The sequence below is a fragment of the Punica granatum genome, chromosome 1 (assembly GCF_007655135.1).
Source record: "Punica granatum isolate Tunisia-2019 chromosome 1, ASM765513v2, whole genome shotgun sequence".
Classification (NCBI taxonomy): domain Eukaryota; kingdom Viridiplantae; phylum Streptophyta; class Magnoliopsida; order Myrtales; family Lythraceae; genus Punica; species Punica granatum.
This window is the reverse complement of record NC_045127.1, coordinates 32,288,769-32,303,927: the sequence shown is the minus strand read 5'-3', so window position 1 is coordinate 32,303,927 and position 15,159 is coordinate 32,288,769.

Sequence of the window (15,159 nt, the reverse complement as noted above, 5' to 3'; positions counted from 1 at the left end):
CCATGCGATTATGCGGTGGAAGTATGGTAAGAAATATGAAGTTGACCCATGGGAAAAGTCCATTTCGTCCAGCGCGTGACCCACGGGATGCCACACATGAGGGACGTTCATTTCCGGGAGCCTGGTCATCACCACACTGGAGTGGTTGGATCGCGGCAAGGGACTGTATCAGTGTACTCTCGCTGAATGCGGGTAGGCAAGCGTAACCGGGTTCCATGGGGACAGGCTGGTCGAACAAGCCCGAAAGGCCAGTAGGGCATCATGGGATTGTCCCAATGCTCTTTCTGAAAGGTTAGTTCTGGCCAAGAGCCCATTTGGGGATGTATTGAAGTGAACAAAATAAATTAAATAGGAAGTTCAAGAAGGAAAATGTGTTTATGAAGTTCGTGTTGTTCCAACTACTATTAGTAGCCGCAGTGGTGGCTGGACTGGGCTTCTACAAAGCGCGGCTTGGAGTAGTATGGGTCACTATGCCGGTTGATTGTGTTTGAGCGGAACCTAGCAATGAAAAAGATTCCCTTCAACATGCAAAAGTGCTTTAATGGAGAGAAAGAAGGTATGGATGCGAGGATTTCAAAATATGCAAAGGCATTTCATTAAAATTGGTGTTTGCGCTATAACAAAAGTCCATCTTCCACTGTGTGGCTTATAGCTTTGCCTACACGTGGGAAACACTGTACACGTGGGTAGCTTTTATGAAGTGGCCGATTCTTCGTCCTGGGCCTCGTCCTTGCCCCTAGTGTAGACATCGATTATGTTAACTGTCGGATTAGAGCTTGACTCGTGGTCGGGGAGGGAGTTGTTCTGGACATTTGGAGGCTTGACCTCGTTGAAGGGGAGTTGGTTTTTCTCGATCATTTCCTGTAGCTTGTCTCGCAAGATGTAGTAGTTATTCATTGTGTGCCCCGGGGCGCCCATATGAAACTTGCATCAAAGGCCTGGATTTTAGGCCGCTATGTTAAAGTTCGAGCCAGGGGCTTCGGGGGCGATCCTCCCAGCCGGGAGGACTTGGCGGTAAGTATGCGACTAGGGGATGGGCAGAGGAAGATGTTGAGGACGAGGCTTGGTTTACCCTTTGTCGCTCTGCTGAGTCTGCGGGGCGGGGGCCCCTTGTGTTGGCTAAGGAGCTCTCGAAGCTAAGGGCCTGTTAGGAGGCACCTGAGGAGGCAGTGCCAAGTAGTAATGGATGTACGGCTACGGAGCTTGCGGCGGGAAATAAGTAGGTGGAGCCGAGTGATAGACCGGCTGAGTTTGGTAGTGTGGTGGCAGGGCCGAGTAATACGGTTGTGGATAAGGTGGCACTACATTGACTGCATACTGCTCGTGGTCGGGATGCCCCGGGTTTAGGCATTGACAGCAATGTCTTTGCCTTTCTTGGTATGGAAGGATGCAGCAGTAGTGATCGTCTTCCCAGAGGATTCGCCATTTCCCTTGTTGACTGGGTAGTTGATTCTCCTCAGTTTAATCCCGAGGCTGACCTTCTTACCGACCTTTATCATGTCGGAGAAGGAAGAGGTGTGCCCTAGGAGATGTGAGTAATACGCACCCTTGAGGGTTCCGTGGAAGATTTGGATTTGTTTTGTTTCATCGATAGGGGGGCGGTGTTTGGCTGCTACAGCACACCAATGGGTGGCGTAGTCCTCGAAGGATTGTCCTTCCGTCATCTCCATGACGCTTAGCTCGAGGAGGGACGGGGCCACGACTATGTTGTAGCCGTAGTGAGAAACGAATTTCTTGGCGAGCTCTTCCCAAGTAGGGAAGTCCGCGGCGTTCAGGGAGGTGAACCAACTGAGCGTCGCCCTTTTCAGACTTTCTTAGAAAGTCTAAATCATGAATTGCTCGCACCCCCTGTATTGCATCATCCAGTTCCGGTAGACCTATAGATGTGGCCTCGGATCTGTAGTTCTGTCGTACTTATCGAAGTCCAGGATCTTGATCTTTGGAGGCAGTTTCATGTTTGGAAAGAGGCCCAAGTTCAAGTAACTCACGTGGGGTCAGGACCTACTTTCTTGTATGGCCCTCATCATCTCTTCCACCCTTTTGATCCAGCGCTCCTGCTCAGTCTCCACTGCAGGGGTAGCATATGTGGGTGGAGCTTCGGGGGCCGTCATCGTGTAATGCCCGGGTTGTAGTGCGAGATGTTTGGGATTGGCAGAGCTTAAAGGGGGAAGCTCATTTGGGGTTGTAGAGTTAAGAATGGGAACGGCTCAGTGGCAGGAGCAAATGTGCTTAACATCGGGAAATTCGTCGGCAGGGGGGCGATGTAGATGGGGCCCAGAACCAGTATTGATATCTGGGGCAGTGCGGGTATGGTCGGGTCAATTGCTCATATTGTCATTGGCGGTAGAGGGATGGGCGCCGGGAGAGTAGACGGCAGGGGAGTAGTAACCGAGTTGACCACCGGTACGTGCGTCGGGGGCCGGGGGGGGGGGGGGGGGGGGGGGAATGGGCGTTGGAAAGACTGTTGGCGTGAGAACGACTGCAACATCGCTCTCTGGAACATGGGTTGGCGTGACCTAGGGGGTGGGGTCAACCGTTGGCCTAAACCCTAGAGGCGAAGTAGAGCTTGAGGAGGCACGGTTCGGTCCTTGAGTAAGGCCATGAGTTTGGCCATGTCAACGGCCATTTGGTTGACTGTGCTCTTGAGTGTGGTGATGCCACCCTCGAGTGCGGCGATACTCACAGCGACACTAGAAAGTGGTGGGGCTTGAGTTGTTTGTGCAGTCGGCATATACATTAGTGCCGGGGTCGGTGATAGTGGCGCATGTGTTTCTGGCAGTTGAGAATGCGGCGAAACCGGTGGAGTGACCCCCTCGGGGATAACAAGTTGGTTGTTTTTTGCCATTCTTAATTGTATGCGTGTAGGATATCGGTGCAGCGCTAGTTATTATTACCTATATCCACAAGTGTATAAATTTCCGTGCGAGCAAGTTGTGTTAAAAATATAAACATGCGGAATAGTAAATAAATAGATGAGGTGCATGAGATGCATGGATTTTTAAAGCTAGTGTTGTCATTCGCATTGATTCGAAAGGTTCCAAAATTCATTGCAATTTTGAAAAATAAAGACCCAAGTCGATCTTCCACCATGCTCGAGGTGTGAGTGACCGTCGCCGTGGAAAGCACCGATTCCGGGTGAGAGTCTGGTAGAGGTGTCTATCCTAAGGTGTGCGTGGACCTCCACGGGCCCTCTTCTTGGACCTCTCCAGGGTGGCGCTCACCTGTGCCAACTCTTAATCGCGCCTCTGCAGCTCGACGCGGGCCTCGGCGAGCTTCTTCTATAGTTGGCGCTGATCAACAAGCTGCTCATCCTTCTCAGCGACTTCCCGACGAAGACAATCCCTCTCGGCCCTGAGGCTAGCAAGCTCGGCTTTGATAGCTACGTTCGAGGCAGGGGAAGTCCTAGATGGTGCGCCACCCTCGGCTTGTGGAGAGTCGGCGAGATCCTCGTGCGCTGGTGGACCCCAATAGTGAAAGTGAAGAACATATTCCTCTGTAGCTTGGAAATCTCGTTCCTCATGGGTCGGATGCTTAGGGAAATACAGACGCTCAGTGACCACGATTCACCAAGCGGCCAAGACCTGTTCGATGCTACTTTGGCTATCTACGGATGTTTAGTCCTCTCGCCAAGTGTGTTTGAATTTAGTCCGAACTGTACCCTCAGAGACAGTTTGCAGGCTGCCGAGCTGCCTCACTACTCGTGCCAGAAAATAAATGGTGGACCCCGCATGACTCACGAGTGGGACTCCATAAAAATTGGGACACTTAAGGGCCAAGGGTCCGGGTGGCATCCACACGGCACGCCACTTGAAGCCCTTAGGTGGTATCTCGTGAAAAATCTTCATCCACTATGAGATCTTGTGTTCATCCACACGCACGAGGGGTAGCAATCAAGAAATAATCGACTCCAAACCGTTAAAATACATAACCGGGTGCAACAAACCAATGGGGTTTGCATGGCTTTGAAGCCAAATCTGTAAAAGGATGAGAGATCCTCTTATCCTTCGGCATGTTTTCGAAGCACGGTCAAGGGACCTAATGATCTCAGCCACGAGTGCTACCTCATAACCATGCCCTCCGACCACTTGGAGGACGATGCTAGCCAAGGCTGTGTCGATGAGACCACGCGAGCAAGGGAATAGAAGAGTCCCGAAAATTAGTAGTAGGAAAGCATGACATAAATCCTTTCGGAGAAAATCCCCTTGGACCCTGTGCCACCGAAATATCCGAGTTCGGCAACTAGACGAGTCGTTGGAACCCTGAGTAGGCGTGAGACTAGAGTAGGTCGGGCTACGTAGAAGTTGGACTCTACAATGCCGTGGGCGACTACGGTTCGGCCGATGAGGGTCCGATATTCCTCAATAGTCGGCGTGAGCTCGGTACCCTATATGTTGAAGACGGCGTGGCTTGGGTTCCAAAAAGCTTTGGTAGCCTCGAGGAAATTCTAGGTCGCCAGCAAGGGAATGTCCCCTATGATTGCTGCGATATGAAGGCGGTTGACCGTGCGTAGTGTCATCCATATGCGGGCAATCTCCTCGAGCGACGGTGTGACACTGTCGACGGGTGGACAGGAGACCGAGTGCTGCATCCCTTACCAAGATAAAAGAAAGATCGACTTATGACTCATCAATACAAATGACATCCTAATTTTTGAAATCGCATGAGGCATGTGTGCGACAGAAAAAACAAATGCCCATGGCTTAGTGAAAATCACAAGGTACATGTACATCTATCTCGAAATAAGAAAACTCAAATGGCGCTCAAACCGACTCAAATGACAGTTGCTGAAGTTGGGTTGAAGGCTAGCATGGAGGCATAGCACTATGCAGGGCTTTGTTCTATAGGGATCGTGCTACTTAAGGATGGGAGCCCCTGATTCAAGAACGAGAATTCCTTGAAATCGGGCAGGAATCTTTGGGGGCTGTGTCTACTGCCAGCACCCCATTTTGGCTCATCAATTTAGGCAATGTCTATCAACAGCGATTCACGCCATGTATTGAGCGTTGATACAGAAGAAGGCTCAATAAAACAGCAAATTGCTATTCATTCTCAAGTCAACAGAGACAAGCAGATGATTCAAGTACATGACATAAGAACTTACAGAATCATCTAGTAACATACAAAGCAAATAGGAAGCCCAGACATCATCCAAATCGGTTTTTTCATAATACAACACGTACAGTGCTATTTTTCGTTGGTTCGCTCGACCATCAAAAGATAGTCAATATTGGACTCCAAAAATCCCTTGCGGTGCCAAACAGATGAAAAGTATCTCCAAACACATTTCGCAAGTCATCTGCTCTATACAGATCAATTTTCTGAATACAAACAACTTTTCAGTGGGAGTCCAAAAATGCCGGTTCACCAGAGAAAAGTTAATGTCCGATGTCCGATACAGTCACATCCAATAATTATACAGAGCATGAGCATCGCTTCAGATTGCTCCTCGGAAGTCACACAGATTCCTCGAATGACTTCCAAGTGACAGAACAAGCATACATTTCAACAAAAAATCATATCCAGAAACTAGTCTAACAGAACATCGGCAAACAAAGTTAGCCATGCATTGCCCTAAAAACTACAGCGGACAGACGCAATTGGGAAAATCAGACAATAATATCCCTTTCAGTTTCCCGAATGACCTTCGAAGAGCAAAAAAGACCGTTTTCAACGTAAATTCATAACCGGATGTCCTTTTCGCGGAAACTTGACGCCTGATGGTTGGCCAACCCAGTGCCGCTTATCCCAAGTTGATAAGCCAAAGAACCGGTCAATCTGCCCGGAAGTGATCTAGAAAGATCTTCTGTATCCTGACCTGAGTTACCTGAAATCAGGTAAAAACTCAAGTTGAGACATACAAGTCATTTCTAGACGTCCAAGCTATATCGGACCGCGCGTTTTAAGATTTTGAAAATGCAAGTTTTGAAAAGGGCATTAACGTCATTTGACAATTCATCGATGCGAGTTATCAGTTTATTGCCAATTCATGCAAGATTTGTCAGTGTGAAGTGGGTTTAATCATGTGAGCGTCCTGATTCACCCGTTTGTGGATTATAGCTTAAAATTAAATGTTGAATGCAGCAAATGGGCGGGTTACACACAATCAGACAGATCATGAATTGATCCACTGAATGAAGTCTGAGTACCCGAAAAGCTCAATTTAATGAAAAAAATTCATGACATGGCGACCAAGATGGGTCCAGGAAGGTCAAGGATAATTTGGTCAGAATGACCAAAATAACCTCGGAACCCAAATGGCCCCGAAAGAGTCATCGATACATGAATCCATACATTTTGTTTGGAAAACAACATTCTAACATGAATTTTAACGCGGGGATTGCGACGATATTGAAATTTGCAATTTTGCACAAAATTCGAGAAATGGATTTCATTGAGGTAAAGAGACCGTTCTTGACCCGAATAAGGTCAAGGAACTCTCGGCTCTTTCCTCCTGGGAATAGCCATGGGTTTCCTTAACCCATTTCGAGTTTGAAGCGGTTTCTTTAACCCAATTTCGACTATTTCTCGTATGCTCAAACATTAAACACAATAAATAACATGATTTTTCCAAAGTCGGTATCGCCATGATATCGAAAAGCGCATTTAAACATATAAACATGCAAAAACATGTTATTTACGGAATCAATAAAACGATACCGACTCCATGGATGCTGAAAAACATAAAACTCGGGAAATGACTTAGGTCGAGGCAAGGAGGCCGGTCATGGCCTGGAAAAATCAAGACGAACTCTCATGTACTTTCCCAAAAGTTAAGCCGAGAGCTCCTTTGGTCATTCCTAGCCAAATCGGTCTCCTAGACTCCGATTTAAGCCCGTTCCCGACATGATTAACACATTAAACGATTAAGACATGCATGACATAATGTAAAAACACATAAATATGTAAACTTTGCATGTAAACTAGTCTTGAACCGCCTTATAACCCCACAAACGCAAAGATAATGTAAAAGTCTTAACTTCTCTAAGGCGAGAATTGTTATACCTAGCCTCGAGGGTCGAGGACAAATCGGAAAAACGGCTGGAAAACGCTTGCTGGAAAATCGGATCTTGGGTGGTACTATTCACCTGAGAGTGCACCCGTTTTGGCTAACTTGCACCGGTGGTTCGGGATGGTTGCACGAGCTAGCCCGGCTTGGGGCACCTCTCAAGGGGGTGCCGGAGGTGCCTATGGGTGGCTCGTGGCTTGCGGGAACCTGCGTTAACTTGAAAAGGCAAGAAAACCCAGTAAGCTCAAAATTGTCTTTTTAGATCCGGTTTGGAAAAGCTTGAGTTTAAGTGGGTTTTAATGGATTGCTTGATGGCTCCTTCCTCCGAGAGGACCCTTAGGGAGTGCTCGGGTTTGCTTGAGTTTATGAGGATGTGCTCAAGCTAAAACTCCAAGAAGTGGCCCGATTTAAGAGATGGCTCGGGTCACCAAGTCGGCAGCCACCCGGGATCCGAATCTGGACAGATTCTGGATGAGCTTGGCTCGAGTAGCTAGAGGCTCCAAACGTGAAAACTAACACCACCAATGGACCCAGGAGGTCGAAAACATGGGGGGTATGTATTTAGTTTGAGGTTCGGGCTAAGTCGGAGGGCGATCGCCGGAAAATGGTTTGTTTTCCGGCAATTTTTGCTTGATTTCGAGCTGAGTAGAGGGCTGGACGATTTCTGGTTTTTAGGGGAGCTTTGAGAGTGTTTTTGAGAGAGAATGCATGAAAGAGAATGGCAAGAGTGAAAGTGATTAGCTTAATGAATTTTATGCAATATATAGGCAAAGCTAATGAGTAATTAGTGAAAGCAAAGTCTAATTAGAAGCCAGCTTAGCAAAATTCGGTTAGCTTAATGAAGTTATGGATGAATCTCCACCTAGTATCCTTCATGAAGAAGAGTTAAAAGCATTAAATGCATGAATGGTGATGGTTGAGTGCAAAAAGGAGAAAGCTTGATATTTTGCATGCAAGGTGGTTAGCTTTGTCTTGAGCAAAGGGAAGAATATGCCGTGGGTCCCGCTTGGGTGGGAGGTGGGGCGGGAAAGTTCGGGTGTCAATCGGTCGCATGGTCGAATTTCGTGATTCGAAAGAACGACGTATTGACAATGTGCGCGAGGAAACGATCCCAATGAGCCTAAGATGGCCATTTTTCATGAGAAAATGCTTCGTGTGGTCATGAGGCTCAGAACTCGATTTTGCTCGTTTTAAGCGATCAGAGCGAAGTTAACTGTTTTTGATAGCATATCTTGCATCTGTGTTCTGCGTTGGTCATTTTGATATGCATTGTCAGTTGGAATGAATAGTTGACCCTTAAACTGGTATTGTGAATGTAGAGCTGGAGACGTCCAAGGAGGCCGAAATTGGATTTCTCATATTGCTTTCTGAGTTGCTCGGGTGATCCGGAGATCATTGTGACCTCTGTTTGTTGAAAATGGACCTCTAAGAACTAGAAATGTGCATCTAAGACCTTTAAAGTACTGCTCAGGAGGCCTAGATGAGTTGTGCAATTTAGTCCGATGATTCCACATTGAGCCTTGGGATGGCTAGCACTGTGTAGGGTCGCTATTCGGCGTCAAGTTTTCGCAAAAAGGACCTCTGGATATGGGTTTCCATTAAAAACGACCTTTTTTGCTCCTCGGAGGTTACTCAAGAAACTAAAAAGGATTTTGCTGTCTGATTTGCTCGATTGCGTCTATCCGTTGGAGTTTTCAGGGAAATGCAGGGTCAACTTTGTTTGCCGTTATTCCGTTAGACCAGTCTCCGATTATGCATTTCCGAAGGAAGGTATACTCGTTATGTCACTTGGGAATCATTTGAAGTGTCTGTATGGCTTCCAGAAGACAATCTGAAGAACTGCTCATGCTCTGTATGTTTGTAGGACATGGTTGCAACTAACATTGGGTATTAACGTTTCTCTAAGAAACCGGTATTTTTGGACTTTCACTGAAAAGTTGTCTGTATATAGAAAGTTGTTATGTATAGATCAGATGATCTGCAAATGTATTTGAAGACACTTTTCATCTGTTTGGCACTGATAGGGATTTTTGGAATCCAATATTGACTATCTTCTGATGGTTGAGTGAACCAGTGGAAAATAGCACTGTACGTATTGTATTTTGAAAATGCCAGTTTGTAAGGTATCTAGGCTCCCTATTTGCTGTGTATGTCGCTGGATGATTATGTTTGTTCTTCTGTCATGTGCTTGAATTATCTACTTGTCTCGGTTGACTTGAGGATGAATAGCAACTTACTGCTCTATTAAGCCTTCTTCTGTATCTATGCTCAAGTCATGGCCGAAATTATTGTTGACGCTGTTGTTTGGACTGGTGGGCCAAAATGGGGTGCTGACTGTTGCCCCTCTTTGGCTGGATGCTCGGATAGAGGGCTCGGCCAATGATTTGAAGAAGAACCTCGTTTTGGTCACCGGCAATTACCACGGCACCTCCAATGGCCATTTCCTCTCCTCGTATTTGGATTGTGTCGGGAAGAACGAAGTTGAAGCTTGAAATTGCGCAAGGCACGGGTGAAAGGACAACAGTCGGGAAGATCCCGACTGTCCAGGTAGTAGGCTGATAGACAAGCACTGCCGAGATGATCTCGAATATGCTGGATGTGAAAGGATAACAGTCGGGATGATCCCAGCTGTCAAAGTAGTAAGCTGATAAACAAGCAATACCGAGATGATCTCAAAGATGCCAGATGTGTATAAGCATAAAGGTAAAGTGGGGATGATCCCCGTGTGCACAGGAAGTGCGGGTTATCGTGCTAAGCACGAGGGTAAGCAACTGTTGTGTTAGGTTTGAACTGTGCTCTAGTTGCGTAGGAAGGGCAATCGGTAGAGCAGCCGTCATGCTAGACACATGTTTGTGCTTAGAGTGCATAAAGTGCAGGCTGAAAGCAGAAAGCGCAGGAAGCGCGGGATGACCCTATGCAGCGCAGGAAGTGCGGGATGACCCTATATTGGCGCAGGAAGCGCGGGATGACCCTATGTGGCGCAGGAAGCACGGGATGACCCCATGTTTGCACAGGAAGCGCGCGATGACCTTAGTTGTTTTTGAATGTGGATGTAAGGTAGTAGTGTTGAGGATTGGATTGACTCTCGGAACTGCGACTCGCCATGTCGCATGGGAGAGTGAGAACCGCGGGTGGTTCACCCGCAGAGGTAGGCACAACTCTCTGTTAGTCGTGATATTGTAGCATGCTGAATGTTAATGGGGAAGAGGTTGACCAGAGAATGCTGATCTACTGAGGATCGGCTTCATGACGTGCAACTCGAGCTCTAGAGATGAGCGCCTACATATCCCATGGAACTAGGAATCAGAGTCTGCCGTAGTTCTTACCGCTTGAAGCACCTGTGATCCTAGCATTACTAGTAAATCATGTGAGAAATACTAACAAGAGATAGGCACAGGTGAGTACCAAAAAGAGCGTCATTGTGACGCACAGGTCTTCAGTTTCAGGTCACCTAAGTGACCCGTGAAGAATTTTTACTTTGGAAAATGCAAATGGATCCCGTTCTCGGAGGCCTCGATAAGGGGCCTCCAAGGCTCCTATTGGCCATGCACGGGCATATTGGGACTTCCCCAATGATGCCCTAACAGCTTTGTCAATTGTTCGAAGTGCCCGTCAACTTTGGACCCTTCTCGTCAAGGTACCGTTGGGTGACTGCATTTGTAACCCGCATGAGAATTTCTGTCTAGAGTTGGTCAGACGTCGGTCTGATCATTTCCAGAATGCTATGACTAGACCTCGGAAAGGAATGTCTGGAATCTTAGCATTGTGGTAGCCGATTGACGGGTGGCTGTGACCCCATTTGAAGTTATACAAAGACAAAGATAAAAGAGAAAGCTTGGGGAACACGTTACCCTTGGCTAAAAGGATACACGAGTTCACACCCGCAGCGAGATGTACCCCCCATCCTTTCTATCTTGCTGTTGTGTTGGCTCTCCCAAACCGCTGGGATGGCGTGCTTGGTTACCCACTACGCTTGAGGAAGGTTCCTTCTTGGACGGTTGAATTGTATTGGAGAGCCGATCGGGGATCGTGTTGGAATAGATAACCTGGCCACTTCCCTTGGGGATCCCTTGTCCACACGATGTGTGAGAGACTAGGGGTCAATTTTATATATCTCTCGTTTTGCTACGATCACCCACCTCGGGGCCGTACTTCTCAACTTAAAGGGGATGAGCTCTCATTTTGCCACAACTGCCTCAAAAGGGTTTCCGGTCGTGCCTCTCTTTTGCCCTAGTTTTTGCCTAGGCCGCCCCAAAAGGAGTTTTCGACCTAGCGGGCTCGATTCTTTTATCTCTCGAGCTTGCAAAGGCAAAGGGTTCGAAGGATTTGACCTGTCAAAAAGTTGCGTCTGCTGCTTCCCCTTTTATTGGGGTTTATTGCTTTTTTTGGATTGGTGGTGCCGGAGTTTTAAACCTCAGCGGTGCCTTGTTTTGTTTGTTGGCGGGTTTTTCCCGCTTCTTTTTCTCTCTCTTTATTGGCGGATTTTTCTCGCTTCTTTTCACTCTTTTTTTTTCTTGCAGCTGGGGTTTGTTTTGTGCCCCATGTATTTGCTTGAGACTCCTCGACTTTGTATTGCCGAGGTCGATTTGTGAGCTTCGCCTCTTAGAGACGGGTTGCGTGTTGCTAGCCCCATTTTGTGAGGGCAGGCTTTCTTGGAAGTTTGACTCTTGTGCACTTGGAAGTCGAACTTTGCTGGTGAATTTCCCTATTGTCTAGAAAGAAAATACCAAATTGCCCCATGTGGAATAGGGAACCGAGGTTGCCCCGGTGCAAATGTTGAACGGGGATGCCCCGATCTTCATTTCTAGAAGTGGCCTGTGGCAGGCGCCTTGTACGATCGTTGTCCCCAATCATATCTTGCTATTTCTGGAGTACATGCCTCTTGGATGGTGCATGCTGCTAAAGCCGCTGAATGTTCAAGGAAGACGATTGCGTTGATGCTAAGTGATTCGCTCAATTGTCTATATCTTCAGCTTCGTAGGGGGGTACCTCATCGTCAGACACCTCCCCGTGCATCACTCTTCACCTGTGACTGACGTGTCCCTGTGAAGAATGACAAAGAAGATGGTGCATTAGGCGATTATGCGGTAAGAAATATAGGGTGGCCCCATGGAAAAATCCCATTTTGCCCCGCTTGTGACCCATGGGATGTCTTGTGTGGATGACATTTATTTCCGGGAATCTGGTCATCACCACTCTGGAGTGGTTAGACCGTGACTGGGGTCACATAAGCATGTTTTCCCAGGTTGCAAGTAGGTATGCGCAGCCGTCCTAGGGAAGGCTCAAGGAGCCGGGTCTCTTGATGACAGGCGAGTCGAACGGGTCCAATAGAACTATTAGGACGTCGCTGGGACTATCCTAATGTCCTCTTTGAAGGGCTTATTCTAGTCGGAAGCCCATTTGTGGGAATGCATTTGAATGAAAGTAACAGAGAGTTTAAAAAAAAACTGCGCGTGTTGTCCCAGTATTCAATTGGCGACCACAATGGAGGTGGATGAGATCCATTCTTTGGTCGGAGGCATCATCGTGCTGGTATATCCTACGATCAAGAGTTGGGTCATGCTCTGTTTGTGGAGCTGTCACTTTTGGCCTTTGTAGTGGAAGGATTAGATTCAAGTTGATTTTGGACTTCAGATGAGTCTGAAAGCAGTAAATGCAGGGTGTCAAAACTTGGAAGCAGTAGATACTGGGCCGAGGCCCGAAAGTAGTAAATGCAGGGTGTCAAAACCTAGAAGCAGTATATGCAGGGCCAAGGCCCGAAAGCAATAAATGTAGGGTCGAAGCCCGACGTTGGGCCGAAGCCCGAAAGCAATAAATGCGGGGCCGAAACTCGATGCAAGGACCAAAGCCCGATGCGAGGTCGAAGCCCAATGCAGTAAATGCAGACCCGATAGGAAAGTGCAAGAAATGCAAAAGCAAAGGTCAATGCTGAGGAATAGCGCAGGGCGCTGCAAAGCGGTGACTTTGATTTGCTTGCGATCTTTGTGGAGAGAGGGTGGGAATTCAGTGTTAAAATCCCAAGGAGCTGGATAAGAGACGTTTGTTGTCTCAATTGTGGTTGTTCAGTATTCAGGCTGCCTTCTTGTTAGTGATTTCTTACAATGAGAAAAGGAAACAATGAAGGAGTATAAACTGTCTGGAATTTCAATGTAAGAGTGTAGGGAAACGAATTGGCTTGGTAGGCGTCGTGTGAGCTCACAGAGGGACATGCACAGGGTGCGTCGAGGACGTGTGCATGGGTTAGTGTGAACATGCTTGGACATGTGTGAAGGCCGCTCGATTGCTGGTAGATGCGCGGGGTCACGCAGAGAGATGTGCGTCCAAACACGCGGTAACGCTCTCTGTAGGAAGAAGTTAGCGATGGTTAGTCAAGCCTGGGAAGGTAGGTCGGCCCTCGGTCTACGGCTCGCCTTGCCATGGAGGAAGGGTGAAGGCTGCAGGTGGCCTGCCCGCGAAGGTTGGCACGACTCGTCTGTCGTGCGAGGTGGGTGGCCGGGATGAACGGCCACTGGTCATAGCACGTCTCGCCATGGATTTGATTCAAATTCCCAGATTTACAAAGATAGTTCATTTGGAAAAGGGAACTTAAACATTAAACCAATGCAATGTCCTAGTTTGTTTGAAAACGTGTATACAGGTGTAAAAAGAATAAATTATAACTGTATATGTTACAGTGTACATCGCTCTTTGTGAAAAACAGCAAAAGGCCCTCCTAAAAAAATGACTAAGGGCCGACTCAAAGACTCAACTTTGAGTTGGTTGACGGCATGAAGACAATTTTGGTACAGCATGATGGTCCCTATTTATGCATGGTTTGAGTAGTACAGGGAAAACATCTAGCTAGGGATGGGGGCTCTCGATTCAAGCGTGTGAATTCCTTGAAATCGAGCGTGAATCTTTGGGGGCCGGTTCAGTGGTAGACCCTACTCGATCCGTTCCCTTACTCGGAACCTCTGACTAACCTAGTTTCCTAATTCGGGGCCCGTGGGATTTCGGACGTGGTACTAAAAACCCGCTAGAATGATGCAATGCAAGTGCAGAAAAGTAAATGTGCATGAAGAAAATGTGCAGAAAGCGATAAATAAACATGCAAGCAAACAAACGGGATCAAGCCCGAACCCACTAAGTATGTCCCCAGCGGAGTCACCAAGCTGTAGGGACCCGAATGTGGACTCTCGTCGGGGCCACATTGCGCCCTTTTGGATCGCGCGGCTTGGGAGTGTCCACCTTCCCGGGGGATGCATGACGGAAACGCGTGAGAAGGAGTCGCCACTTATCATTTTACGAACCGAACGTCGAGGGCGGATAAGTTACCCGGGTCTAGGGGTCTGGAACACCTAGTTTTGTTAAGGCATTGGTCTGTGCAGAAATGGAAAGTCCGAGTTCGGGGGTTCACATTACATGCGTGTTTATATCCCGCACGCCTTTTCGATACTCTAGTTTACTAGGCTTGCAAGTTTTACTTCATTTACCGCGTGAATTAGGCTGGGCTTGGCTTGCACGTTTTGACACCGAGAATTCGGTGAACCAAACAATATCGGTTGAAAAGCCGAGAGAGAAGTAGACTTGTATGTCGGCGAATCAGTTCACAATCTTGCGTTACAATTCATCAAACCATGATGGTTGAATTCCTGCATGAACTGGAACTGTGATATCTTGGGTTTACTCTTGTCTGGGTAAGCACTGGACCGATTCGATTGATTCGACTCTCGGACCGTTCGCTCACCGACTGAGATTTCTTACAGAATGAATGTACAAAATAAATCCTTACAATGCTCTCCAAACAATAAATACAAATTACAAATGATTGAATCCCAGTCAGTTCACTTTCGGTTATTATTCTGCTCCGACTTGCCGTGAGTTCAAGGAAAAATCGAAAAGCTAAAATTCAACTGAGCTCTCAGTGAATAAGGCGTTGGACCTGTGTTCGATGGTTAGGCCATTGAACCCTAAGTGCAATGCGTCTTATGGATCGGGCTCGACTCGCATGGACAAGCAAGAGCAGAAAAGTAACAAACAACATGCAAATTGCAAACAATGTGTTTGTTATTACCGAGTGTACGTGGATTAACAAATTAATAACTCAAGGGTATTTTGCAAGCAAATGCCATATACTAAGCAACCAATCGTGCAAAACATTTTTGCATTCGGCT